The sequence below is a fragment of the Urocitellus parryii genome, chromosome 1, assembly GCF_045843805.1.
Source record: "Urocitellus parryii isolate mUroPar1 chromosome 1, mUroPar1.hap1, whole genome shotgun sequence".
Classification (NCBI taxonomy): Eukaryota; Metazoa; Chordata; class Mammalia; order Rodentia; family Sciuridae; genus Urocitellus; species Urocitellus parryii.
Window position 1 is genome coordinate 18873002 of NC_135531.1, and position 26530 is coordinate 18899531.

The window sequence follows — 26530 nt, forward strand, 5'->3', positions numbered from 1 at the left end:
AAGAGGAAAATCTGGGATAGAGAAATGCTAGTCCAGTCACCAGAGATGGAAATTGATGTTGGCCCCCAAACTGTGTTGCTGTTGGTTGCCAGCCTAAGCTTAGCCCAAGCTCAGCCCCTGTGCAGACGATTGGCTGAACTGGACTCCCTTCTTCAGGCCTAGTCTGGTGTGCAGAGCTGGCTAGATGACAAGACCATTTTTATTCCCACCATGTAGGACCCAAGTTTGCAAGATTCCTTGGTTTGCCCAGTTATCCCTCTGTCTTTTTCCTCATCCCTGTTTTTTCTCTTTTCCTTATTCAAGAAGTGTTCCAACTCCCAAGTCAGAGCCACAGACACAACTGTGCCCACAGATATCCAGCAGAGAACACAGGAAGGTCAGGGGTGGAAGGCTGCTTTGAAGCCCTTGGAGAAAGCCTATTGAAGCTGTCAGAACAATGCTCTCCAAAGTTGTGTGGTTCTAAGATGTCACTTTCATTTTTTTTTTAACTTCTAATATGTTTTCCAGAGTGGAGGAGTAAAAGAGAGATGTGAAGGTCAAGGCTGGGAGTTGTGTACAAACAAACCTAAGCACACGTCCATGGGAGTCATCTACCACATAAATCTGATGGGAACATAAAGGTCAGAAACCCTATTTCCAGTCCATCTTCTGCTCTAGGTGTACTATGCTCAGAACTTGGTAGATATCGTGTGTTCTACTCTGAAAGTTCCTGGAAGAAAGAGTCTGTACTATTGCTCAATAGCACGGGCCTTTGCTTTTTTTCCTTTTGTTCAATAAATTCAGGTCAATGTTTCTAAGGCCAGTCCCATCGTCCAGCATTTATGGAGGTAGGTGGCTAGAGTCCTCTTTCTGCCCTTTTTCTGCCCTCTCCTTTCCATTCTTCCACTGTTTGGGGCACTGACCACTGAACGTTGCCTTTCTCACTATCCAGCTCTGTAACAGTGGGAGAGTGGCCGTGTCACCCGACCTGGCCACCCTGCCTCCATTTCTTTATCTTTAAAGGGAGGCAGATAATAGTAGATACTTTGTAAGTGGTTGCAAGGAATAAATGACACATTACAGATCTAGAATAGTACCTAGGATGGTACATGTTCAATGAATATTGGTCATTATTAGTTAGTCATTTGGCCCTGAAATTATTTCAAGGTTGACGGATCACAGATCACACAAAAGAAGTCTAGCAAAAACAACTACTACTACCATTGACTGAGGACTTATTATGTACCAGGCAGTATTCAAATTCTTTGCCTACTGTTAGGGAAGCAAAATCAGGTAGTGGTTAAGTGTGCCTAAAGTTTGGGGGCCAAAACTGCTCAAAGAAGTGATGTGAATAAGATCAGGTAAGCAGATGAGATCAACATGTTAAATTTCTCAGGAACCTGTGATTTATAAACCAAGATGAAAAGAAAAACAATGGCTTGCTCTTGGTGGAGTTTAGGCGTCCATTGCAATATAAACTAAGTGAGATGATATAGGAAATGACACTTAACCTGGGCCTTTACAGTATCCTTCAAATAGCCTCTCATATATCTGGCTATGGAGAAATTGTTGTTTTTTTGGTTTGTTTGTTTGTTTGTTGTTTTCTAGTCAAGCATAAGTTGAGCTGACTGTGGCTGTATTTTCAGGTGTTTGGGGATCAATACAGGACAGTTATAGAATGGGTCACCCCTCTAAATGAGGGCACAAGTGTTGCTGTTGGTTTCCTAGCTGAAAAGGGGAATCTGCTTCTTTAACATTATCCCCTGAGACAAGAAGGGGCATCAGTGAAAAACCAAGTAATAATCAGGCGAAGAAAAGTAATGACTTTAGCCTTGGCTGGGTTGGATTCAATTTATGTCTGAAGCATTTCAGTTTTAAGCCACTAAACCTTGGTCAGAATCTTGGGAGAACAAGACCCTACAATTCCGAAAAGCAATCAAAAAGTAACTGCCAAGTTATTGGGAGGTTCCATGGTGCGTTTCTAAACCAGTGCTAATCTAATAAATGTACACGCAATGAACTGTGAAATTGAGAACATGATCGTCCACATTCTCTAAACCAGAGGAATAAAATGGTTGTTTTCTCCTTTATTTCATATAAAAAAGGCATCACAGAAAACCTGTTATTCTGTACCTTTGTATAAAACATGGAAGTTTGCATGTTTAATGCTATTAGTTGGCAACGAGAAAAGACTTAGAAAGTTAGATCTGTGGCTGGCCAGAACCCCAGGATCAAGCAAAAGGTAAAGAAGAATGCTGGGATTTTGAGTTAAATGGTCTGGGTTAGGAGTTCAATCTCTGCTTTTCAGTACTGTGTGAAATGAAGGCATTAATTCCTACTTTGTACCATCAATGAGGTTTAAGTGACATAATGTTTGTGAAAATGCTTTATTAAATTAGGAATCACTATTTTAAATGGATGAATGAATATGTGTAATGTAGGAAATAGAGTGTGTAAATATTTTTATTTCAGTTTAAAGAAACAGGCACAGAGGTGGAATTGTAATTTTGTGCGATACGTCAGAAAATGTACTGATTACATCAATATTTTTTGAAGAAGAACATTAGGGAAAGGTTATGAAGTAGCTCACAGAATAAAAGAAAAGTCTGGGAACCCAGTGTTTTAGTCAGTTTTTTCATTGCTGTAACTAAGAGACCGGATGAGAACAATTTTAGAGGAGGAAAAGTTTATTTCAGGGCTCAGTTTCAGAGGTCTCAGTCCACAGACAGGTGGCTCCATTCCTCGAGGCTTGGGGTGAGGCAGAACATCATGGTGGGAGAGTATGGCAGAGGGAAGCGCCTCACATAATGATCAGAGGCTGAGAAAGAGACTCCACTCTCAGATATAAAACATATACTCTATAGCCACATCCCCAATGACCCACCTCCTCCAGCCACACCCTACCTGCCTTCAGCTATCAGTTAATCCCATTGGGGGACAAATTCACTGATTGGGTTAAGGTTTTCATAATCCAATCATTTCTCCTCTAAACCTTCTTTCATTGTCTCACACATGAGCTTTTGGGGGACACTTCACATTCAAACCATAACAACCAGGATCAGAAAATATTCAGGAATGAATAAAAGACAGCTAAGAATACAACGAAGCTCTCACCATGGAAACAGTGTAGTTAATACTCTGCCATTGATGCCACACAGGAAGTCACTGGTCACCACTGCTGCTGGACTCCAACCTGAGCAGTTGCCACGTTGAGTAATCTCAGACTATCCTGCATCTTTGTGTCTAACATCCTTAAAGATTCAAAGTCCCAAGTAGAAGCTTCTTACGAGCTGATCCTGGGACAGGCGCACTCCAGTGTCCTCTTGGTAAAGAGCCCTCACTTTGTCTTCTGTAGTGGGAATCCAACCCCTGGACCCCTAAGACATACCCAGTGAAAAGTTTCCCTAAATCAGATGGCATTTCCTCTGCTGCTTAAAGAAGACAAAGAGCGTAGTTCTGCTCTTTGGCTTCCCACAATTGGCATGCTTCCTCCTTCTCACTATCATGCTAATCTCCTTGTCCCTCTAATTTCCTACCTAACACCTAGTTAATAAAACGCACCCCAGAGGGACAGAGGTTTCACACATTACTCTATCCATGTCCACATCCAGGATCCCTGGCTAATGCTAATTTTTTTTTAACTAATCTGCATTGGTGTGTTAAAATTCCACCTTGATTCCTGTAAGGTTCTGTTGGATGATTCTCCTATAGAAAACAACTGTTGATTCTAGGCATAAAAAGGAAAAAAAAAAGGCAGCTGCCCAAAGGCCTTGGATTGTGAATGGAAGTAGAATCTAGCAGGGAGGACACTCTGGGAAGAGGAGAGAAGGGAGCTGAGTGAAGGTGAGTTCCCACGCCTGTGCCTGGGAGGCCGGAGCTAGGTGTTGTGGAGTGCACGAAGCACCGATGGGAACACTGTAGTCTTTCTGGACAGGGGAACAAGGGCTGAAGCCAGGAAAACTGAGGAGACTGGAAGGGGAAGACCCAGGAATGGCAGCCACAATTTCATCTGTCTCCACTGTATAGCAGCAGATTTATATGTCTGATGGCCAGATGGATCACCACAACCAGTTACGGTTCCTCTTTTGCCTGTTCACCCAGTGGATGTGTCGCCCAAAATGTCCAGGTGGCATGTCCGGCTTCCAATCCAATATGGCTATTGTTGCCTTCCCTGGGGGAAAAAGAAAAAGAAAAAAACAAATCTCTAAAACCGAAGCTGGAGCTGTAGAGATGGAAAGAAAACTGGTATTATACCCCTTCACTCCCACTCCCCAGTTCTCTCGTGGTGAGAAAAATGGTGAAATGCACTCACTGGCCATTGGTTTCGAGCATATTCTCTCCTTAAAGGACAGTACACCATCTCGTGTTGTAACTGAATATTACAGTCACCATCTTATTATTTCCAGAGCACACTGCCTCTGGGTGACGAGGCACACAGGCTGAGGCTAACTAATTCTGCAGTAAGCAGCAACAAAGGTCCTTCCTCACTCACTCTCCATGGGAATGTTGCACCCCTGCTACATGGTATTTTCACTCTCCAGGACCCAAGCAGATGGAATAACCTCTTTCAGGAACATTGTTGGTCTCCTGACAGGAAAAGCACAACATGGAAACCATTTGCTAGCTCAAAAGCTGCTTGAGGCCTGGGGTTGTGGCTCAGTGGTAGAGCACTTGCCTAGCATGTGTGAGGCACTGGGTCTGATCCTCAGCACCACATTAAAATGAATGAATAAAATAAAGGTATTGTGTCCATCTACAACCAAAAAAACATTTTTAAAAAAAGCTCTTTGAAAGTAACATATACTTCCACTCACACTATTTTTTCTTTTTTTTAGCCTTGCGTGGACTGAAAAGGATATATATGAGCCTCTATATGAAAACAGATGGTTGAACTCTAGTGTACCACAAGTGCAGAGTCCTTGGAACATCTGTTATTGCTTGCCTTTCCACTGTGGAGTGGCTTCCTTTTGGTATAAAGCACTACAGTGTGGGATATCAGGAGTCATTAAGTGAGTCCATTCATAATGATACTGGCAGGATCAAGATGGCTTAGAAGCCATCAAGAGGAGCAAATGCAAATACAGAAAAGCATGTGTTCTAGCGAGGAGAAATCACTAGCTTGCCCATCATCCTAAGGACTGATGTAATCAACCTGGACACAGATGCCCCTCAGGGTTTACATGCATAGACTCCAAACTTGCTGCTGTGGATACTAAGTTCACAAGACCATTAAACAAGCACTGAGGTGGCTGAAGGAGGATCTATCATGGCAGAATTTTTAGTGAGTGTTAACGTGAGAGAGAGACAGAGACAAGTATTCTCAGGGTCTGGACCCAATCCAGGAGATGCATCTCCAACTTATCGTTACCAATCTTCCAATCTTGCATATTTCAAGTCTTAATCACCCAGACAAATTACTAACTTTGTGAATTTGTTGAGGAGCGGCTCATGAATTGGTTCATCATTGTAATTCAAGCCATCGCCCTTTAGGGGGAAATAAACAATAAGGTTATGTAGAGCTTAAGGTTTTTCTTCCAGAAAGATTTTTCTTCTCTATTGTTCCCAAGGCCATGCCAAGTGGAGATTGATAGCCTCAGCCATCCACATATGACCAGGGCCTGCACAACCTGAACACCAGGTCTGAAATGATCTGTTTTTCCTTCAGTAACCTGTCTTAATGGGCACCCCACCACATCAGAGGTGTGTATTAAGGGTGCTCCAGCAAGGCAGAGGTATGATTCACTGACTTCCTCAACTTCCTTGTTTCTCTAGAACCTGCTCAGACCAGGCTCCATACCTCCCACTTGCATGTAAGAGTGCAACATCTGTGTCGCACACACCTGTCTACCATTGGTTAGATAAAAAAAAAACCAGCTAGTTAATGGTAGGCAGCCCATTGCATGGCCACCTGGTATTTCATAGCCTTAAAAAATAACGGTTATTTGTTGAAACATTACAACTTTGCTCAAAGAGTCCAAGGACCTGGGCTGTGATCTCCTGTTAGGGGTTGCCACAGGCTCTACACAGGCAGTCAAACTGCTGCAAACACTTCAATATACATTGATCTCAATCAGAAGCTCCAGTGGTATTGCTGTTTGCTGTCAAGTTTGGACCAGGTGGAGAGCTAGCTCTTGCTTGAGGGCTTTGCACTAATTTGAATTAGCTGAAAAGCAATTCAGAGCAATCCAATGAAAGTATAACTCATATCACTTCCCAAATCTAGAGGCCCACCTGGCATTTTGCCTCCTGGTAGGAGGTGTAAAGAAAGTACTGATTTGCTTTTCATTTTGGAGGAGTTAGTGCTGATACGCCCCAAATTGTTGAACCCTTGAGGGAATTTTGAGGTGCAGAGTCCTTGAACTGGGGGGAATTTATTTCTCATTCTCTGACTCTAGAATACCTGCTAATTTCTACTGCACAGATCCTGTGATCTTATCACTACCTGAGTAAGCATAAAATAACCTATAATAATTGTTCAAGATAACTTGCCTTCTGCACCCCTATGCAGGGTTAAATGGGATTATTTACAATTACTCATAATTATGGAAATATAGCCTAACATTTATTAAGTGATTAATATTTGTTATACACATGCATTAACCCACCTAATTATGCTAAAATCTTTATGAGATAAATAATATTATTGTCTTGATTTTGAAGAATCATCACCACTGCATCTTTCAAGTAACAAAACTCTATGAGTGCCTTTCTCTTCCCCTTTCCAGGGATCCTGGGTTGTATTTGTATTTTGGTCACTTTGGCAGAGTTCTCCAAAATTCTTCTTTGGGTTGTTCCTACCATGAACTATCTTACTCCATAGGTGATAGGATCTGATTATCAGAAATGTTAATTTTAACTATATACCTGGGGACTAGTGAAATAACCAGAATGTGCTTGGGACCTACCTCACTAACCATTATTTGAGGTGGATTTGGACAAAACATCACTCATCACTCGGGCCCTATAAGCTGCATTTTCAATGTCTAAAAATCTGTTAGCATAGAATCAGGGTCACAATAATCTCTTTCTCTAGTTTCCAGTTACCCTGATCATGGTCTTTAGTCATCTTTAGAGAAAAGTAGGAGTGACCTTGGGGAAATGTCACAGAGGCCTTCTTTAGTGTGTCCAACTTAGTCATTTTGCTGCTCCTGGCTTTATCTGTTGTTCTCTGACATGACAGCTTGACTTAAGTCAGACACATGATCACAAGATCTGGAATTTATTAATTTATTTAACATCATATTGGATGAAGTTTATTAAGAACTTTCAAATTAGGCTTCAAAAATATCAAAAACAAGCCAGGCATGGTGGTACACACCTATAAATCCCAGTGGCTCAGGAGGCTGAGACAAGAGGATTGAGAGTTCAAAGCCAGCCTCGGCAACTTAGTGAGGCACTAAGCAATTCAGTCAGACCCTATCTCTAATAAAATACTTTTAAAAGGGTTGGGGATGTGGCTCAGTGGTTAAATATCCTTGGGTTTAATCCCTAGTACCCTCTCCCAAAAGAAATAAAAAACAAACAAAAGTATCAAAAGTACTTATTTGTTTGTTTTTAGCTTGGTCATGGATTTTTGTTTGACTGCTACGTTACCAATGTGACAGACTTTTCCATATTTGCCTGTGTACTGGAAAACTTGAACCAAGCAAGGCATTTCATTCACTGCTCTGCTCACAGGAGGCTCATCCATTGTAAATAGCCTTTGGGTTCCCTTTTCATCAGTAGTGAAAAGACCTCTAAGTGCTGTGGATATGCTACCATCATTCCTTGCGACTTGAGGAATCAAATCTGAAAGAATTGAAATCTGTCCAGGTCCAAGTCCTCCTTGTTTACAAGTAGCACTACCATGTTCCAAATGAGTAAATCATAAATATACAGGAAACGCTGTCACTTCGGAGTTTATAAATCTAAATTCTCATTCTGTAATAAATCTGATCATTCCAGTTAAACACTCAAATAAAAAATCAAGAATAAAAAAAATAAAACAGGTATTTTCCATGTTAATCACTTAAATTAAGTTCTTCAATTTTCTGTCCTCAAAGCTACCTCCCCCAATAATTTGAATATTTTGACTTTGCCAGCCTTATTTCAATTTCAGCATTATTACTATGTCAGTGTCAATAACAGCAAATGTTGATTCTCTGGAAGCTGAAAATTCTCCCCAGTTCAAGGACTCTCCACCTCAAAATTCCCTCAAGGGTTCAACAATTTGGGGTGTATCTGGCACAGACCCCATGACTCCCAGGTCACCCACCTGCTTCAGGGGCTTTGGCTGGGTGACTCCAGGGACAGCGTCCAGGTTTGGATTTCTGTGGTAGTGCTCCCTTCCCCTTTCTCTCTACCTCCCAGAAAGATCTGAGGTGCAGGATCAACTTCTGAAGGGTCCTTTTGGCTCAGGGATTCTGAAGAAGCCCGGTTGTCCCCTGAAAATTTGTCAGGTTACTCTAAGCCCAAGAGCCTTGGGTCCTTGAAGCACTGTTTCTCAGGCCAAGCCGAGTACAGCCGAGCAGAGACAGCCACCTTCATCCTCTACATCAAACAGAAGAATGACCAAAATTTCTATTCAAACATGGATAATGCAAAACAGCAGAACTTTTAGAATCTTTTTGCACGCAACACTCAATGGTGGAAGAATACCCTGATTAATTTAGAAAAACATTTCACCCCAACTTAGTTATAAATGACTGAAAATGTGCTTTGGAGTCTGTTTAGGATGATAGTTCATGGGCATCTAGCTCTGCGTAATGATTTCCGTGACAATAAACACATAGACTTGTTATTTGATAGTTGCATATTTGTGGTTTTCTTCTGCTTGTCCTCAGAGGTGGAGAGCTGCCTGTGTGCTTTTTGTTCCCCCTCCCCCCCCAGGAAAAAAAACCACACAAATGTAAAACACACCAAACCAGAGAGAAGAAATAGTCAATGTGTCCTTGCTGCACGTGAGCTACAAGTTCATTGGTTTGCTCCCAAGCGCTTTGCTGGGGTTCCCAGCTCACTCTTGAGTGACGATGCTCCCTCTCCACCAGCAGAGGGCAGGCACGGCCTCCTAATACACCAGGAACACTGTCTTGCTGGACCTGTAAAATAAGTATCAAGGAACCAGTATGCCCTTGCAATCCGTAACTTCTACCATCTCTCCCAACCACCATATAGATAATGCCATGATAAAAATAGATCTGCATGTCCTTTGGTGTCAAACATACTGGGTTCAAGCCCCAGGTCTGCCACTTACTAAGCTGTGAGACAGTTTACTTAATCTCCCTGGGCCTATTTCCACATTTCTCCAATGGGGGTGTTAATAATACCCAGTTCACAGGCTTGTTGCAAACATTAAATGAGTCAATATATGTAAAACATTCAGAACAGAGCCCAGCATATGGTATTGTATGTGTTATTAGTTATTATTAACAGTATTGAATTCAAACCCTTTTGTTTTCCTTCTCAGGCCTTCAACTAAAGCATCCAAGGAAGGGATGTGACTTAAGAGGAAGGAAAAAAAAGTCCTTGGTGAGTTCCTGGGTCTTTCCAGGACTCTCCACATGATGGGGAAGTGGGCTTCAGAGACATCTGTGCTCTGGCAAGAAAGCAGGAAAATGGTTCCAGCCCAGGCTGGGAGAGGAAACTGGCCTGAGTTTGCCCATGTCTTCCCTAAAGGCAGAATGACAGACCTGAGGTTGGGCCAGGGGAAGGTCAGCAGATGTCTGGCACAAGAAGAGCTCCAGGCAAGTGAAGGGCTGTTCTAACCATCTGCATTCAAGCATGGTGCAATTAGCTGCAGCCTAGGGGGTCGTCTAGAACCCTGCCCCCTGGGCACCTCTCTTCAGAGTCTGGGTGAAGGACGAAGGGAAGACACCGTAAGAGAGGCTTTGGGAACTGTTGGCAGCCAGTGCAGCACTGGCCAAGGAAGCCTGTGAGGTTGCAGCAAAGGTGTCGATGTGCTGGAAGTGTGGTGTCTAGCTCGTGTGGAGTCTGGGGTCCACAACAGGAAGTGGGGACCCTCTTGTGGAGCTGTTTCAGAGACCTCTGGCTAATGATTTGGGTAAACCCTGCCAAGCTGCTGCAGGTCAGTTCCACAGTTTACAAAGTTTCATAGGTGGTGGTATCTGGACTGGTTAAGGGCTGTGAATAAATATTCCAACTCTCTCCTTCTGAAACATGGCACTTCCCTGCCCACTTGAAGTTGATATGGCTGTGTGTCTTGGCTAACGAAATATAGGCAGAAGCTTCAAGAGCCATTGCAAACTTTGCCATGTTTTTTTTTTTGTTTTCTTCTGATCTAGCAATAGATGGTTACTCTATCAGCCTGCATCTCTATGTGTTTACCATGAGTGAAGAGCTCCCTGAGCTTACCTGTCATAGATATGTAGCATGAGCAAGAAACATACCTTCATTACTTTAAGCCATTGAACGTTGGTGTTATCTGTTACTGCAGCATAACCCAGCTTATCCTGAGACAACAGCTCACCTCTATACAGCATTTTGCTTATATCCAACATGTCTTTTTCACATCTCACCATCTCATTTGATCCTCTGGAAAGTACTGTCAGGTGAGTCCATTATTCCAGTTTTTAGATGATAAAACAGGAGTCTCAGAAGCTTAAGTCTTCAAGGTCAAAAAGCAAAATATCCAGATGGGGATTCTAACTCAATCTCCAGGACTCCAAATCCTGTATTGCTGCTCTCTATCACACCTCCAGTATGATGCCTAACACCTAACAAACACTGATATTGACATAATGTTAATGCTAAAATTCAAATGATGCTGGTCAGTACAGCTGCAATCAGCAGCAGCGTATGCTCTGTCTTTGTGCCGTGAACATACATGCAGAACATAACTGGTTTCATGAAGAGCAAAGGTCAGTAGGAACCGATGTATACAGGGTCTTGCAGAGAAGACAGACCTCAGACATCAGACACTATCTCTTTCGAAGACAGTCATATCATGACAATCTAACACTTGTTAGAGGATCTGTTAAGCTGTGTAAATAATTTTCTCATGGCTCTAGTATTACTAATACCACCCTTTCCCTACAATGTCCTTAAACACATCCATTCTCATCTTGAGTTCTCTACTTTACATCTAAATTTTCCTCCAGATTTTCCTGGTTGAGATCCTCAATCATTCAGGGTGCCTCTTTCTCCTGGGAAACTTGTGAACTACTTTAACTAAATCATGAAAAGGTTGGGGTGTGTTGTTGCTCCTGAAAGCCACACTTTGTTGTTTTTGTTTGTGATACCAGGGAATCAAACCCAGGGCCTCACCCATGCTAAGCGAGCGCTCTGCCCCTGAGCTACACCCCCAGTTCTACACTTGTATTTTAACCTGGCTCCCTCCAGGCTGCAGGGGAGAGTTCTCAGCACCAGCTGACTCCTCATGACACCTCCAATCACATCCTGCAATTGGCAGCCACCTCGACTCAGCCTAAGACCGCTTTCTGCATCCATCCATCCTCTGCTGCTGACTTTGAAGGGATCAAAAGGGCTCTGTGTATTTTTCTAATCTCCCTAATCCTCATAACTATTCCTGTGAGGATGCAGGTATCATCACTACCATTTTTTCAGATGAAACGGAGGCCCAGAAAGTTTTAGGGACAGACCCAAGGTCACCCCCGCGAGCCAGCGGCAGAGATGGGAATAGAACTCAGACGGCTGCTCTCCCGGGCCATCCGTCTCCATTAGACCCTGCTGTCTCCCTGCATTCCCCCTGCAGTTTTAATTGAATATCATGTTCTTCTTCGCTTCCTGCGACAGCTGCCACTTACCCTCCTGAGCCGGCTGGGGTACTTCAGTGGTGGGTGAAGTTATGCTGGGATGTAAGTGGGCGAAGCCTCTCAGGATAAAAGGCCCATCAAAACGGAAGATATTCTCCAAGGTATAAAAGGGATGCCCTGACTTTACTACTTTTCCTGACTTTCAAATGACACCGTGTTGGGGACGAGGCTAAGCAGGAAATCTGCTTGGGAGGGTGAGTATGGGAGCTGGGAGGAGGGAGCACATGCCACGGGAGAAAAATGCTTGGCCCAAAGGAAAAAGGAGCAGTGTTCTGGGTGGGGCCCCAGGGGTGGCATGTCAGACTGTTCTGGGTTGCTCCTCTTTTCTGCTACGGAGTTCCAGGGGCCTTGCCAACCAGAGGGCTGAGGTTCACTTCACCCACCTCGGTCTGTGATATAGTCTCTGGGCAGCGGTTCTAACCTTGGGAGGTGTGGAATGGCCTGGGGTACGTGGTCAGAGCATCGGTTTCTGGACCCCTCTTGGGAGACTGGGATCTGGGAGGATTCAGGATTGGCCCGTGGGGCACCAGGGGGAAAGGTGATCAGTCGCCGTTCAGTGTCCAGAGTTTGCACCCCTCTCCCCAAATACATTTGGGAAAGTCTCTTCCTCTGTGGAATCAGAGGACTGGGCCCACAAGGGACTGGCCTTGAGTCTCTTCTGCCGTTGTCACTGCCACCACCAACAGAGCATTTGGCCGAGGCCTGTCCGCAGGTGGAATGAAGCTCCTGATTACACTTCAGTGTGCGGAGGGCTGTAAGGAAAGGGGAATCTCGCCCTTGGAAATCTGAGCGGTGTAGCCCAGGCCAGGAGGAAATTGAAAAACTTCCCAACCAAAACGTTTACTTCCACAAGAGATAAAAAGCAGCTCAGGGTCATAAATCTGGGCTAACACCCAGGACCTAGAGGTCAGGCTGGAGGTCCAGAGGGGAAGCAAAACACCCGAGGGCAAGAAATGAACAGCCAAATACTGTCAGGCCCCTTGGGTCAATGGGAGCCCAGCAAGTGCCCCTCAGAGGCCCAGGGCTGGAGCTCCATGCCACTCACACACAGTCAGGGGGCAGGATTCTGGAGAAGCATCCAACCCCAGCCCCTTGTACAAATCATCTGCCTCTCAGTGTCTTGCAAAGTGGCACTTTGCCAACCGTGGAAGCCAGCTAAGGCCAGTGGAAGCCAGCTAAGGCAAGTTCCCTGAAGGGGAAGCAACGACGGTGGAATGACTGGTCTGCTTCTGATTCCTAAATGCAGAACCCAGTGGCAGGAATCCAGCTAACCAGATGCCCAGCCCCAAGCCCCTGAGGGGCTGGTCTGCCTACCCGTGCCCTGTCTTGGGCAAATAGCCTGAGGAGGCAGTCATGATTGTCCTCGGGAACCTAGGACATGCTCAGGAAATATGACTGCCACAGCGAGGCCTGAGTGAGACTCAGGGGGCCTTCTGGCTTGACTGGTGTTTAAAGGGGCTTCTTGTTTTCAGCATCCTGAAACTCCCCTCTGGGAACTGTTTCCCATGCTACCTCTTTCTAAAGTCTTAGTCACCCTGAAGTTGTGAAAATATGCAGAAAGATGTCCACAGAATCAGACAAACGCTCCATACCTTTCTCACTAAACCCCTAAGAGCTGAGTAGGATACAGGCTAGCAGGGAGAAGGTCATTTCCAAGGGCAAAAGGTGGACCTGCTGGAACCAAAACTTCCACATTTCTACATGTTAATCACTCTCCACTGTTATGAATGCAGCAAAGAAATGTCCTGTGAAGCAGGCTAGGGGCTGGAGAAGTTTTAAATAATTTGAACTTACAACAAAGCTTGTTCTCCCTCCCCAAAGGTGTATTGTAATGCTGGAAAGTCCTTTAACCTTTAGGACTGAAATTATTCTCTCTACAGTATAACTGCCACTTCATGCACTAAGCAAATCATGAATTTTAACTGCCTCAGAAGGGCCTTGAGCCCTGCATCTGAAACGTAGCGAAGGCCAAACACAGTCTTGCTGTGTAATTGCTGGCCATAAACTCACAGACTCAATGTAAAAGGCTGTAGAAGTTTGATGGCCTGACTTCACAAAGATAGAGGTGAATATTTAACACAACCCTGATCAACAAAATCAATTCTCTTCCAGAGCAGCCGTCTCCCAAGGCCATCTCCTATTTCTGAAATGCTGTAACAGATGCAGCAGAACTCAGGAAAAGGGGAGGAGTCAAAGTGCAGAAAGAACACCAGTGGTCAGCGTTAGCCAGCCCAACTCTAGTCCCAGCACCAACCAGCTCTGTGATCTTGAGCACATAACGCTGCCACTCTGGCCCTTGCTTTTATCATAGTTTTTGTTTAAGTTGTTATAAACAACAACAATAACAACACACATAACATAATTGGACTCTCGATGATTTTTAATTGTACAATATTGTTAACACGATGAACAATTGAGTGCCATCATCATGTTTCTGTATCTATAACGGATGCTCTGTGCACATTCAACAGCAGCCCCGTTTTCCCCCCTCCACCCAGCCCCTGGAAACCACCACTCAACTTTCTATTTTTGAGTTTGATTGCATTAGAATTGCATTAGATAACTCATAGCTAGAATAAGGCAATATTTGCCTTGTTGCGATTGGCTTATTTCACTTAACCCAATGTCCTCAAGATTCATCTATGTTAAGCTGATGCAAGGATTTCCTTCTTTTTTTAAGGCAGAATAATATTCCACTGTGTGGGTAGAGCACATTTGCTTCTATCCATTTCATCTGCCAATGACAAGGAGGTCACTTCCACACCTTGGTTACTACATGTAAAACCACGATGAACATGAGTATGAAAATATCTCCTTGAGACTGTGTCTTCAGTCTTTTGACTATATGCCTGGAAGCAGGGTTGCTTGATCATATGGTTGTTCTATTTTTAATTTTCAAAGGAGTCTCCACTGTTTCTCCTCATGTTGCACCATTTTTGCAATCCCACCAGCATTGACAAGGGTTCTAGCTACTCCATATCCTTATGAACATTTGCTATTTTCTGATGTTTTGATAGTGGTAATCCTAATAATGTAAGGTGATATCTCATGTGGTTTTGGCTTGCATTTCCCTGACTATTAGTGATGTTGAACATCTTTTCATATGCTAGTTGGTTATTTGTATATCTTCTTTGGATAAACACTTATCCAAGTTCTTGCTCATTTTTAAATTTGGTTATTTGGTTTTGTTATTGTTGCTGTAATTGTTATTTAATTCTAGGAGTTCTTTATACATTCTGGATATTAACCTCTTATTAAATATGTAGTTTGTGAATGTTTCTTCCATTCCAGTTTGCCTTTTCACTCTGCCAAATGTTATCTTTGTTGCATCAAAGTTCTTAGGTTTGACCTAGTGTGATTGGTCAATTTTTGCTTTTGATATCATCTAAGAAAGCATTATCTATTCCAATTTTATAGAGCTTTCCCCCCATGTCTCCCTCTAGAAATTTTGTAGTTTGGGATCTTATATTTAGGTTCTTAATGCATTTTGAGTTGAGTTTTGCAAATGGAGTAAATGAATCCATCTTCATTCTTTTGTAAGTGCAGTTTTCCCAACACCATTTGTTGAAAATACTTTTCTTTCCCTATTGTGTAAGCATTGGAACCTTTGTTAAAGACCATTTGACCATATACATGAGTTTTTCATTCTGGTCCATGTTTATTCTTGTGTCCATATCATACTGTTTTGATTATGGTAACTTTGCCATATATTTTGAAATCAGACTGTGGGAGGCTTCCAGCTTTGTTCTTTCTCAAGATTACCCCCCCCCAATTTTTTTTCAAAATGTTATTGAGATTTGGATAGAAATTGCTTTGAATCTTTAGATTGCTTCGGTTAGTGTGGAAATTTTGACAATATTAAGTCTTCCAACCTATGAACATAGGATATCTTGTCATTTGTTTATGTATTTTAAAAATTTCTTTCAGCAATGTTTTGTAGTGTACAAGTCTTTTGCTTCCTTGGTTAGATTTATTCCTAACACTTTATTCCTTTTGATGCTAGTTTAAGGAGGATAATTTTCTTAATTTTCCTTTTGAATTGATCATTGTTAGTGCATAAAAATGCAGATAGTTTTTGAGTATTGATTTTGCATTCTACAACTTTGCTGGTTTTTTTTCTATTAGTTCAAAACATTGTGTGTGATTACAATCTTTAGGGTTTTCTACATATAGGATGAACAAAGATGATGTTACTTCTCCCTTTCCAATTGATGACTTTCATTTCATTTTCTTATCTAATAGCTCTAATTAAGACTTTCAGAACTAAGATGAACGGAAGTGGCATGAGTGGGTACTCTTGTCTTGTTCCTAGTCGTGGAAGGAAAGCTTTTAAGTTTTCTCATCATTTAGTCTGACATTGGCTGTGGGATTTTGTTGTTTTTTCCCCCCAGTACTAGGAACTGAACCCAGGCTCTCACACATGCTAGCCACACACTTTACCACTGAATTACATCCCCAGACCAGCTGTGGGTTTTTTAGGTAGGTCGAAACAGTTTCTTTCTATTCCTGGTGTGTTGAGTATTGTTATCATAAAAGGATGTTACATTTTGTTGAATGTGTTTTCTGCAGCAATCAGGGTGAGCATGTGATTTTTCCCTTTGTTTTATTAATGTGGTGTATAACTGTTTTAGTCAGCTTTTTCCCTACTGTGACTAAAAAACCTGACAAGAACAATTTTAGGGTAGGAAAAGTTTATTTGGGGGCTCACAGTTTCAGAGATATGAGTCCACAAACAGCTGGCTCCATTCTTCAGGGCTCAAAGTGAGGCAGAATATCATGGTGGGAGAGTGTGGCGGAGGGAAGCAGCTCACATGATGATCAGATAGCAGTGAGAAAAAGTAGACTCACCAGATACAAAATATATACCCCAAAGGTTTGCCCCCAATGCCTACCTCCTCCATCCACAAGCCACCTGCCTTCAGTTACTACCAGTTAATTCCATCAGGGGATTAATTCACTGATTAGGTGAAGGCTCTCATAACCCAAACCTAAACCTTCTCATAAAACTTTCTTGCTTTGTCTCACACATGGGGGCCACCTCACATCCAAACTCTAACAATAGCATAAATTGATTTTCTTTTGTTAACTATCCTTGCAACCCTCTCGATAACGGTGTACTATCCTAATGTGATGGTGAATTCTGTTTGCTAGTATTGTATTGAGGATTTTTGCATCAATATTCATCAGAGATATTGTTCTATACTTTTCTTGCAGTGTACTTCTCTGATTTGGGTATTAAAGTGATGCTGACCTCATAAAATGTGTTTGAAAGTGTTCCCTCCTCTTCAATTTTTTTTAGAAGAATTTGAGAAGGGTTGGCATTAGTGCTTCTTTAAATATTTGTTAGAATTCCCCAGTGAGGAGGTCTAGTCCTGGCCTTTCCTAGTCAGAAGGTTTTTGATGACTGATTCAATCAACTTATGCAATACCTGTCTATTCAAATTTTCTATTTCTTCATGATTCAGTCTTGATAGGATGTGTGTTACTAGAAACTTATCTATTTCTTCCAGGTAAAGCATTTGTTAGTGAATCATTTTCATAGTAATCTCTTATAATTCCTTGTATTTCTGTGCCTTCATATTTCTTCTTTCACTTCTGATTTTGGTTATTTTTCATTATGTGCATAATTGTTGAACAATGTTATTTCTAAGGGCTTTGTTAGCTCTGAAACTCTTCAATATGTTAAAAGTACATTTTTAAATATGTTATATATAAGACATATGAAATGATAAGGAAGACTATAATGAATACTTACCCAGCCAAAGTAATAAAAGTTATCGGTGTAACAGATAACCCTTTGCCTTCTCTTTCTTCACTGTGTTTCACAATCCAGCAGCTTACGCCATCCAGGATTTGGTGAGTTTCACTCCCATACATTTCTTCATGCTTTTTATTTTATATATGGATACAGGGAATATATAACAGTTTGGGCCAGTCTTAAACTGTATATGAGTGGTATCATTTTTCATTTAATAGTCTGTAAGTAGCATTTTTTTCTTTAACATTTTATGAGCTTCACTTTTAAAAAAAATTTTATATTTTAGTTGTAGTTGGACACAATACCTTTATTTTATTTATTTACTTACTTATTTTTATGTGGTGCTGAGGATCGAATGCAGGGCCTCACACATGCTAGGCAAATGCTCTACCACTGAGCAACAACCCCAGCCCGTGAGCATCATTTTTATTGATGCACATAGCACTTTCTCATTTTCACCTCTGTATGTAAACATAAATAAATAAATAAAATCACTTATTTAAGTGCCATCACTTATTTATGGATTGCTGATAGGCATTAGATTGTTTGCATTGTTTTGTTTCATTCCAAATAACTATATGCATATCCCTGTGTGCTTGCTCTAGTGGAAAACTACCTGGAACATAGGGAATGAATGTACTCCTTCACCTTCACTAAATGATGCCAAAGTTTCCTGCCAAGTAATTGATGTGTTCTCCCACTAGCAGGGCATTTCCCATCGTTCAATCACCATATCTTCACTTACTAGTATTAGATGTTTAATGCCTAATCACCTGTTGGCATGAAATGGTACCTGGCATAACTTTCACTTTCATTTCCCTGGTAATCACCATGGTAGCCCCCTTTATTAGATGTTTAGTAACCATTTGTGTTTCCCTCTCTGAGAATTGGCTCCTTCATATTATGTGCCTGCCTTCCATTTTTAACTTGGGTGAACTGTATTGTTCTTTATCTCAAGGAAACCATAGACTGCCTCACCAGGTCTCACTATTGTGAATAGAACTCTTGAGGAATTTATCACATAGCTCCCAATTGTGACACAAGATTGTATGAGTGTCACTGTCCCTTCTTGCATTCAGTATATATGTCCATATTTTCTTCATACCAGTCAGTGCAGGTGACATGACTGTGCATCCTGGGGCAATGCCCCATCGACAATGTGGGTCTCCCCTCAGAGGACTGAAGCTCAGTTTCCCCCCAGAAGTTGTCACTAAGCTGATGCTGCTTCTCTCCGATGGCCATGTTACCACCCAATCTAGAGGGGCCTCAGCATGCGTTGCAGGGAGTCTGTGCATACTAATCCTCCACATAAAGGGTCAGGGAGTTGTGGTTCATGCTCTAATGCTTAGAATTTCTTAGGCTTTATGGAGAAAATGTGTATTCCTGGGTTTTCCCCAAAGTTGCAAAATGCTAACATTTATTTAGAGACATGTCACAAGTGAAGCCAAAGGAAACATGACCAAGGCTGAATTTGAGATTTCTCTGACTGCAATTTGAAGCAGAGTGTTCACCAACAAAGGGTCAACCATGAAAAGAGAAGAAGCTTATTGTGTTAATTCTTCTTTAACTCTTCTTACTGACAACTAAGTTTGTGCACAATAGGTTTAACTCTGTCCACAAGAGACAGTGGGCATGTTGTCATTCCAGGTTGTTGTCCTAGCTACAGCCAGGTTGTGTTGGTCTGCAAAGTGCAATGCTAATGTTGACTGGCATGTCCAAAGTGGCTGCATCCCCATTAAAAAAAAAAAAAAAAAGAAAGAAAAGAAAAGAAAAAGAAAAAAGATTCTCATTTTCAATTCCTAAAACAAAAATGGAAATTGTGACTTTGGAATTGTGATATAGTTCAAGAGGCAGAGAGGAAAAGTTATTTTTTTCCTAAGTTCCCCAACCCACCTCAAAAATATGTATGTATATGTACACACACGCATGCACACATACATACACATTGGTTCAGAAAAGTATGTCTTCTTCATGCAACCCTCATTCTGATCATTTGAGTCTCTCTTATTTCTGCTTCTTACTAACAGGAAAAGTCAAAAGTTAGGTAATTAGAAAAAATAAAATAAAAGCAAGCATCAGCATATCAGGCCTCATAAAAGAATGCACAATGTTTATCAGCAGACTGCTAGTCAACCACACATTGTCAATCTGTTAGTTGATTGGTGCATAATTATTAAGTACATGAAGTTGGTTTTTTTCTGGGGAGCTCCTATGGCTTCTCCAGGGCCTTCTAGAATAAACACATAGGAACGACCCACACTTAGGTGGCTGATTTGCTTGCCAACTAGCATTTTTTAAAAATATAAGTAATATTTTATCTGCTCTTTTTAATTATACATGACAGAAGAATGTATTTTGACAAATATACATGGAGTATAACTTCCCATTCTTGTGGTTGCATATGATGTGGAGTTACACTGGTTGTGTGTTCATATATGAACATAGAAAAGTTATGTCTGATTCATTCTACTATCTTTCTCCTTCCCATTCTGCCTTCTTACTCCATTCCCCTCTTTCTAATCTGGTGAACCTCTACTCCTCTCTCCCCCTGGCCTGTTGTGAGTCAGCATCCACATATAGAACATTCAGCCTTTGGATTTTGGGGATTGGCTTATTTCACTTAGCATGATAGCCTCCAGTTTCATCCATTTACTGGCAAATATCATAATCTCATTCTGCTTTATGGCTGAGTAATATTCCATTGTGTATATGTACCACATTTTCTTTATCCATTCATCTATTGAAGGGCACCTGGATTGATTCCATAGGTTAGCTATTGTAAATTGAGCTGCTATGAACATTGATGTGGCCAAGTCACTATAGAATGCTGATTTTAAGTCCTGTGGTTATATGCCAAAAAGTGGAATAACTGGGTCAAATGGTGTTTCCATTCCAAGTTGTCTGAGGAATCTTCATACTGCTTTCCAGAGTGTTGCGCCAATTTGCAGTTCCACCAGTAATATATGAGTGTACCTTTTCCCCAACATTTATTGTTACTTGTATTCTTGATAATTGCCACTCTGACTGGAGTGAGATGAAATCTCAGTGTACTTTCAATTTGCATTTGTCTAATTGCTGCTGATGTTGAACACTTTTTCATATATATGTTGACCATTCACATTTCTTCTTCTGTGAAGCACCTGTTCTCTTCCTTTGCCATTTATCAATTGGATTATTTGTTTTTTTGGTGTTAAGTTTTTAGAGTTCTGTATATATCCTTCAACCAGCATTTTAGACCCAGTTTGTAAAAGAAATATAGGAAGGACAGAACAAAGTGGAGAATAAATGGAAGACTATGGAAGGACCTGAGCAAGGATATCTTTGAAACAAAGTAACTTGATTCAATCAATCTATTTGCAAATATGTATTGAGAACCTAGTATATGCTGTCGAATGTCATAGTCCTATGAGAAATTTTATAGTATCTTTCACTCTATACCTTACTTTTCTCAAATTTAAATTGGAAATAATAACAGTGCCTGCCTTGAAGGATTGCTGTAAGTATTAAGGGAAATATATTTAAATTGGAAATAATAACAGTGCCTGCCTTGAAGGATTGCTGTAAGTATTAAGGGAAATATACATAAAACATGTAAAGTGGCTGACACCTGGTCAGTATGCAATCAATAACAGGGGTTGGGAAAAATCATAGGCACATTAAACTGAACAACAATAAAGACATCAATACAAGAGATGTCACAAGGCAGTGCATTATTAATTGCCAAACAAATGCTTCTCACCCCTGAATGTCAAAACCTAGGGCACTGAGCTAAGAGAGAGCCAAAAGAGTTTGGTTTCTCACACTAGCCAAGCACCTGCCTTTTGCACGTGTCTGAGGAGCTGCAAACTGGGTCTCTCCTGAGACTCCATGGATCGTGATGGGCTCTTGAGAAAGGACCTTAGAGCTGCCCCTTAGAGGAGGTGACACAGTGTGGAGCTGGAGGGTGCAGCTGTGGTGCCAGATTGCCAAAGTTCAAAGCCTGGCACTGACACTTTATGTGCAGGCTCCTGGGCAGGTTATTTATTTAAACTTGGTTTCTTTGCAAAATAGGAATGGCAATCCTCTCCATTTCATAGATTGGCATGAGGATGAAAGGTATAGTGCATGTATGGTCATAACAGAGTACCCCCATCATATATGAATTAAATTGTACATGTAAATTGGATGCTAAACCAACTGCTTTTCCCAGATCTCTAAGGAAAGAAATCTCAGAATCTGCCCCAGTGTTTGATCTGCCCCAAAGTTCAAAACTTCCCCCTGTGAGGAAATCCTCCCTTTAAAAAAAAAAATTATATAGTTAGAGAAGACCCTTCAAAGTTTTCATAATGCAATTCACTCTGCAGATGAGTCCTGAGGCCTGGAAGGTTAAAGTGACTTGCCTGCAATCATCCAGATGGTTAGTGACAAGTGACAGAGCTGAGACTGGCTCCCACTTCTCTCCACACCAGATCCACGCTCAGCCTCCAAAGGCTGTGAGCATCGTGTGCTGTTGCAACCTCTCTGCCCACCCTCACTGAAGTGGAGACCTTTTGTACCACGTGATTCCAAGATCCTGGGCAAACCCTTCCCTGTTCTGCCTTTCCTCTACCTGGTGGGGGATCCAATGCATGTGGGCTCTGCACAAGTGCAAAACAAAGGGTGTAAATAGGGGTAGACTGTCAGCCTCATCGTTGAAAAACTGGAGATCACAGCTTAGTATGACAGCCCAATGCACCTGCCAACTGACCCACTAACTAAGGCAGGGTTACCCATTGTCCCAGGCATTTGGCCTGGGGCACAGAGGAGCAGAGGCTTCCATGAGGTAGACATTCTTGATGCAAGAGGAAGAAGGAGGACAGGGCTGAGCAGAACTTGCCCAACTATATTCTCTTCTAATCAATCAATAGGGCAACCGCTGCATCTTCACCAGTATAGAAAAAAGTCAGAACTGTGTATGAGAGGGAAAAATTCCCCTTTCTTAGAAAAGAAGAGTGGGAAGAGAGTTTTTCTAGTTTCACCTCGACCAAGATTTAGGCACAGTAATACCTGGTAAGGGCACAATTCCTCATAGATGGCGCCATCTTGGGGCATCCTCGCACTAAGGAACGGGCAAGCCAGCTCATCAAATCTTTTACATAAAAAGGGCACTGGCCTCATTCACCAGGGCTCCACTCCATCACCTGGTCACATCCTGAGCCCCACCTCTTAACACCCTCACACTGGGGATTCGGTGTCACCTGTGAGCTTGGGGAGGAGGCAGACCACAGCACTCTCAGCTTTCAGGACTCGGTTCACGCGTCCGCTTCTGAACAGACTCTTCCTTCTTCTCCTTTCCACCCTCAACTCCCCACAGAGTAGAAATGGCAACCTCTTCTTTGTATTCAATATAGATTGTCCTGCTAGTTCTTTTATCCACTAGATTTCCTAAAGGCAGAGACTACTTCTTGGTCATCATTCAAACACAAAACCTTTAAAATAACAGGTTTTCAATGACTTTTGTAGAATAAGAGGTTGAAGTCTCTTTCCAAGGCACACTGTGCCACACCGATCCAAGTTTTGTCACCTTCTCCTTTTAAAAAATTTCATTCTCACATTCAGGGCCAGAAGGTGTGAGGGATGGCGTTTGGCATCATGAAGACATGTAGCCTGTAGCCTTCCCTCCTTAGAATCCTCAAGTCCACTTGGGAATAAAAGGTACGTTCACAAGAAATATTCCAGTGTGTGAGCATGGCCAACACAAATGCCTCTTTATGCCCCTAGAATGCTCATAATTTACAAAGCAAAATCTGTTCCATCTACCATTTGATCCAACAACTACCCTGTGATTCAGAGTAGACTCACCAGCCCTATTTGATGGATTAGTAAATAGGTTTTGAGAGATTTCAGATGACTCACCAAACACACCTAGCTAGGTAAGTGAAAGTAGAAGCTTGTATCCAGGCATTGAGCCCTTCATCTCCTGTGGTTTTCATGCATTTAGCAGGCAAATGAAACTGATAAAATGGAGGGTGTTTGGCTATACCAGGAAGAAAGGGTAATGTCTACACACGTTAGTGACACCCTTGGTTATTATGGTAGGCCTGCATGTGTGCTGGCTTCCTCAATCCCAATCCTCTACCTCTATACTTTGTTCAAAACATGCCTACTGATGAAGCTCAGGGTCTTTCTGTCAAATTAATGGGGAGAGTTAAAACGAGTTTAGGGATCCAACCTCACTAAACAAACTAGAATTTGAAAGAAACACAGATGTAGGTATATAATCTCATGGTTTTATGCATTTCTTCTATTCTAACTCTGAAGTTTCAAGCCTAAAGAGGAATTTTTAATAGGGGAAATGTCTCTTGAAGACTGAGTGGGTGGGTGGTGGAGTGAGCAAATTTGAGTGGGAACTGAGTCATTTTGGGGCCAAAAATGGAATCATAATAAACAAACCATGAAATAGGAATCACTTAACTCTGAAAAAGCATTGCTTGTTCCTCTGTTTAAACAAGTGACTGCAATTCACCCCTGTCCCTAGATTTTATTTGAAGGATACAGGTTTCTCCGGTATTCTGCCTGTAACTTCTCTTAAACTCCTCCAGTGTGGATAGCCTGAGGTGTACTTAAGTGTGTGGGCAAGTTAACTGTAATCTGTGTTAGTAACTGTGCTCTGTGTTAGTGAATATTGGGAGACACCTATTCAGGACTTTACACCATAGAGAAGGAAATAGAAAATACTTCAGTTTAGTTGGTTAATCAGCATAAAACATGGCAAAGGTTTTCTCATTGCTGAAATAAGTAGTATTTAAGATAATTTTTTTGGCAGTGGCTAGAAAATTTGTAGAGATACGCCTGCCCTTGCAGGAAAGGGGTTAGGTATCTACTGAAGCCAGCCACCTACCACCTTCTGAGGGCCGCTCTCAGCCTGGAACTTCATTTGTCCTGTGTACCCTGCACTCGGTGGAGGAGGCAGGTGCTGATTCTGCTGTTGGAATGTTTTCAATCACCTCCAAAGCTGAAGCACAAATGGCTCTCCTGTTTCTCCTGGCTCCTCTCAACTGGCCTCTGATGACTTCTGTTCTTCCTACTTGGAATTTGTCCTGACTTCACCTCAGTCAAGGCATTGTTTACCACTGGCCGACAGCCTTACAGATAAAGTGGACTGGAATTCCATTCCTGTGGAGTAATAGGAATTAAAGTGAATAAACAGAATTGCATGAAACAGTATTGGATAAACACTACACTGGTCATGGTCAAAGAGAGAATTTGTGAATCAGAAGATGATTCTGATGAATTCATTCAGAACACAGCTCAAAGAGATGGAGATAAAAGTCCAGTGGGAAGCATAGAAGGTAGGTTGAAATGTCTAGTCATTTCAGCAAAAGATTCAGTGACTAGGGGAGAACTAATAGGTAAAGAAGAAATGGCTAGAAATTTTTGAGAACTGGAGAAGGTCATGAATCCTGAGGTGCTTTTCTTCTGCACATACTGTGTCCAGAAAAGAATAAAAAGCAACAAAACACAAAATAACAACAACATAAATCCTGGTTATTGCATAGTGAAATCAAAGAACACAAAGGCTAAGGAGATTCTTAAACCGAATGTGTTGGGGTTAGGGAGTAGGATAGGGACTTATCTTCAGATACCTGAAGAGTTGTGTCTTGGAAGAAGATTGAGTTAGAGTTCCTCTGAGTACCTTGGAGAGTGACCCGGGACAGCAGTGGAGATCATAGGGAAACAGATTGGCTATACAGAAGAACTCTCTAGTAACAAGGGCTCTCCAGAATGAACAGCCTGCCTTACAATGAGGAAGTAAGTTCTCTGTCATTAAAAGGTTTCCTTCCCGCACAGAATCCCCTGTCCTAAAGGGCTTTCGAAGGAAGATAGGCAGTCTGGGGAGGAACTGGAGGGCTGGGGTCTGGGCTATTTGGGCAACTTAAACACTGTGGGAAATGAGCTCTGAAGAATTCAGGAAGGCAGAGAAAAGAATCACATCCAAATGGAAAATGTGATTTTACCTGTGTAGTGATGTGTGTGGGTCTGTCCTCTTAGTGTTTTTGAAACAAATTGTATACCTTCCTTCAAATTCCAGTCCACTAGGGTCATCGTTTTATTTTTCATTGGCCTGTTCATTTTCTATCTACATATTTTAGCTGAGCTATTCACTGGTCCTAAAATGCCCAGCCCCATCACCTCTTCCTGAAAAGATTAGACAGCTTAATTTATCAGCAACTTCTACATATGAAAGGTTTCCTGGGAGATGCCTATTTCTGAGCCCTCATCCCTTAACTCCTTGACATAGAAGAGAAAAACTCACCTAAAATCATGACAGCTCAGATCAGTAGATGTTTTGGGGTTTTACAAGGCTCTTTCTTGTACACTAACCTTGTTTAATTTTCACAACAAGAATAAAACAGATTCAATTATCTCCGGAAATCAAGGATCAGGGAGGTTATACAACTTGTCCAAGGACAAAAAACAAAAGTCAGCAACAAATCACTCTAGGCTGCAAATCAGGAGATGGTCCCAGTGTTCCAAGTTGTCCCTTGGAAGGAGATTTTTATCTACTAGGCATTATGCCTTATCTGCCTGGACCCCTGTGCTGTACTGAGTGGACGCTGTATGTCTGTAGCACAGCCCGGATGATACTCAGGGGGATATTTCTACAGAACCATGGCTAAGGACAGTCATACTAACAGGCATTCTGTAAATGATATTGTGGAATTAGAATTCCAGTTCAGACTTCCATGGGCTCAGTAGACCACCAATGTGCTCGTGGAGGAGAGCAATCAGTATCTTGCTCTCCCGGTTGCTCTCTTGGCTCAAGTGGCTCTGCCTTTCCTGTTGTTTTTTAACACACCAAGCCCTGTCTTGCCTGGAGCCTGAAACTCCTCTACTTTCTCACTCCTTCAGGGCTCCCTCAAACAATGCCTTGGGTCAACCTATCTCCAATCCCCACCCATCCCAGTACCTTACTGCCCCTCTCTATTTTATTCCCTCCTCTGGCATTTAGGATATGAGATATTTTCCCTGATTTGTGGGTTGTCTGCCTCTCTGACCAGCA

At 42.0% G+C, this 26530-nt stretch overlaps 1 pseudogene; it reads right to left on the minus strand.

Annotated features, from left to right (window-relative positions):
• Positions 1–4050: 4050 nt before the first annotated feature.
• LOC113191901 (putative ATP-dependent RNA helicase DDX5) overlaps positions 4051–26530 on the minus strand; it is a 142019-nt pseudogene continuing 119539 nt past the window's right edge.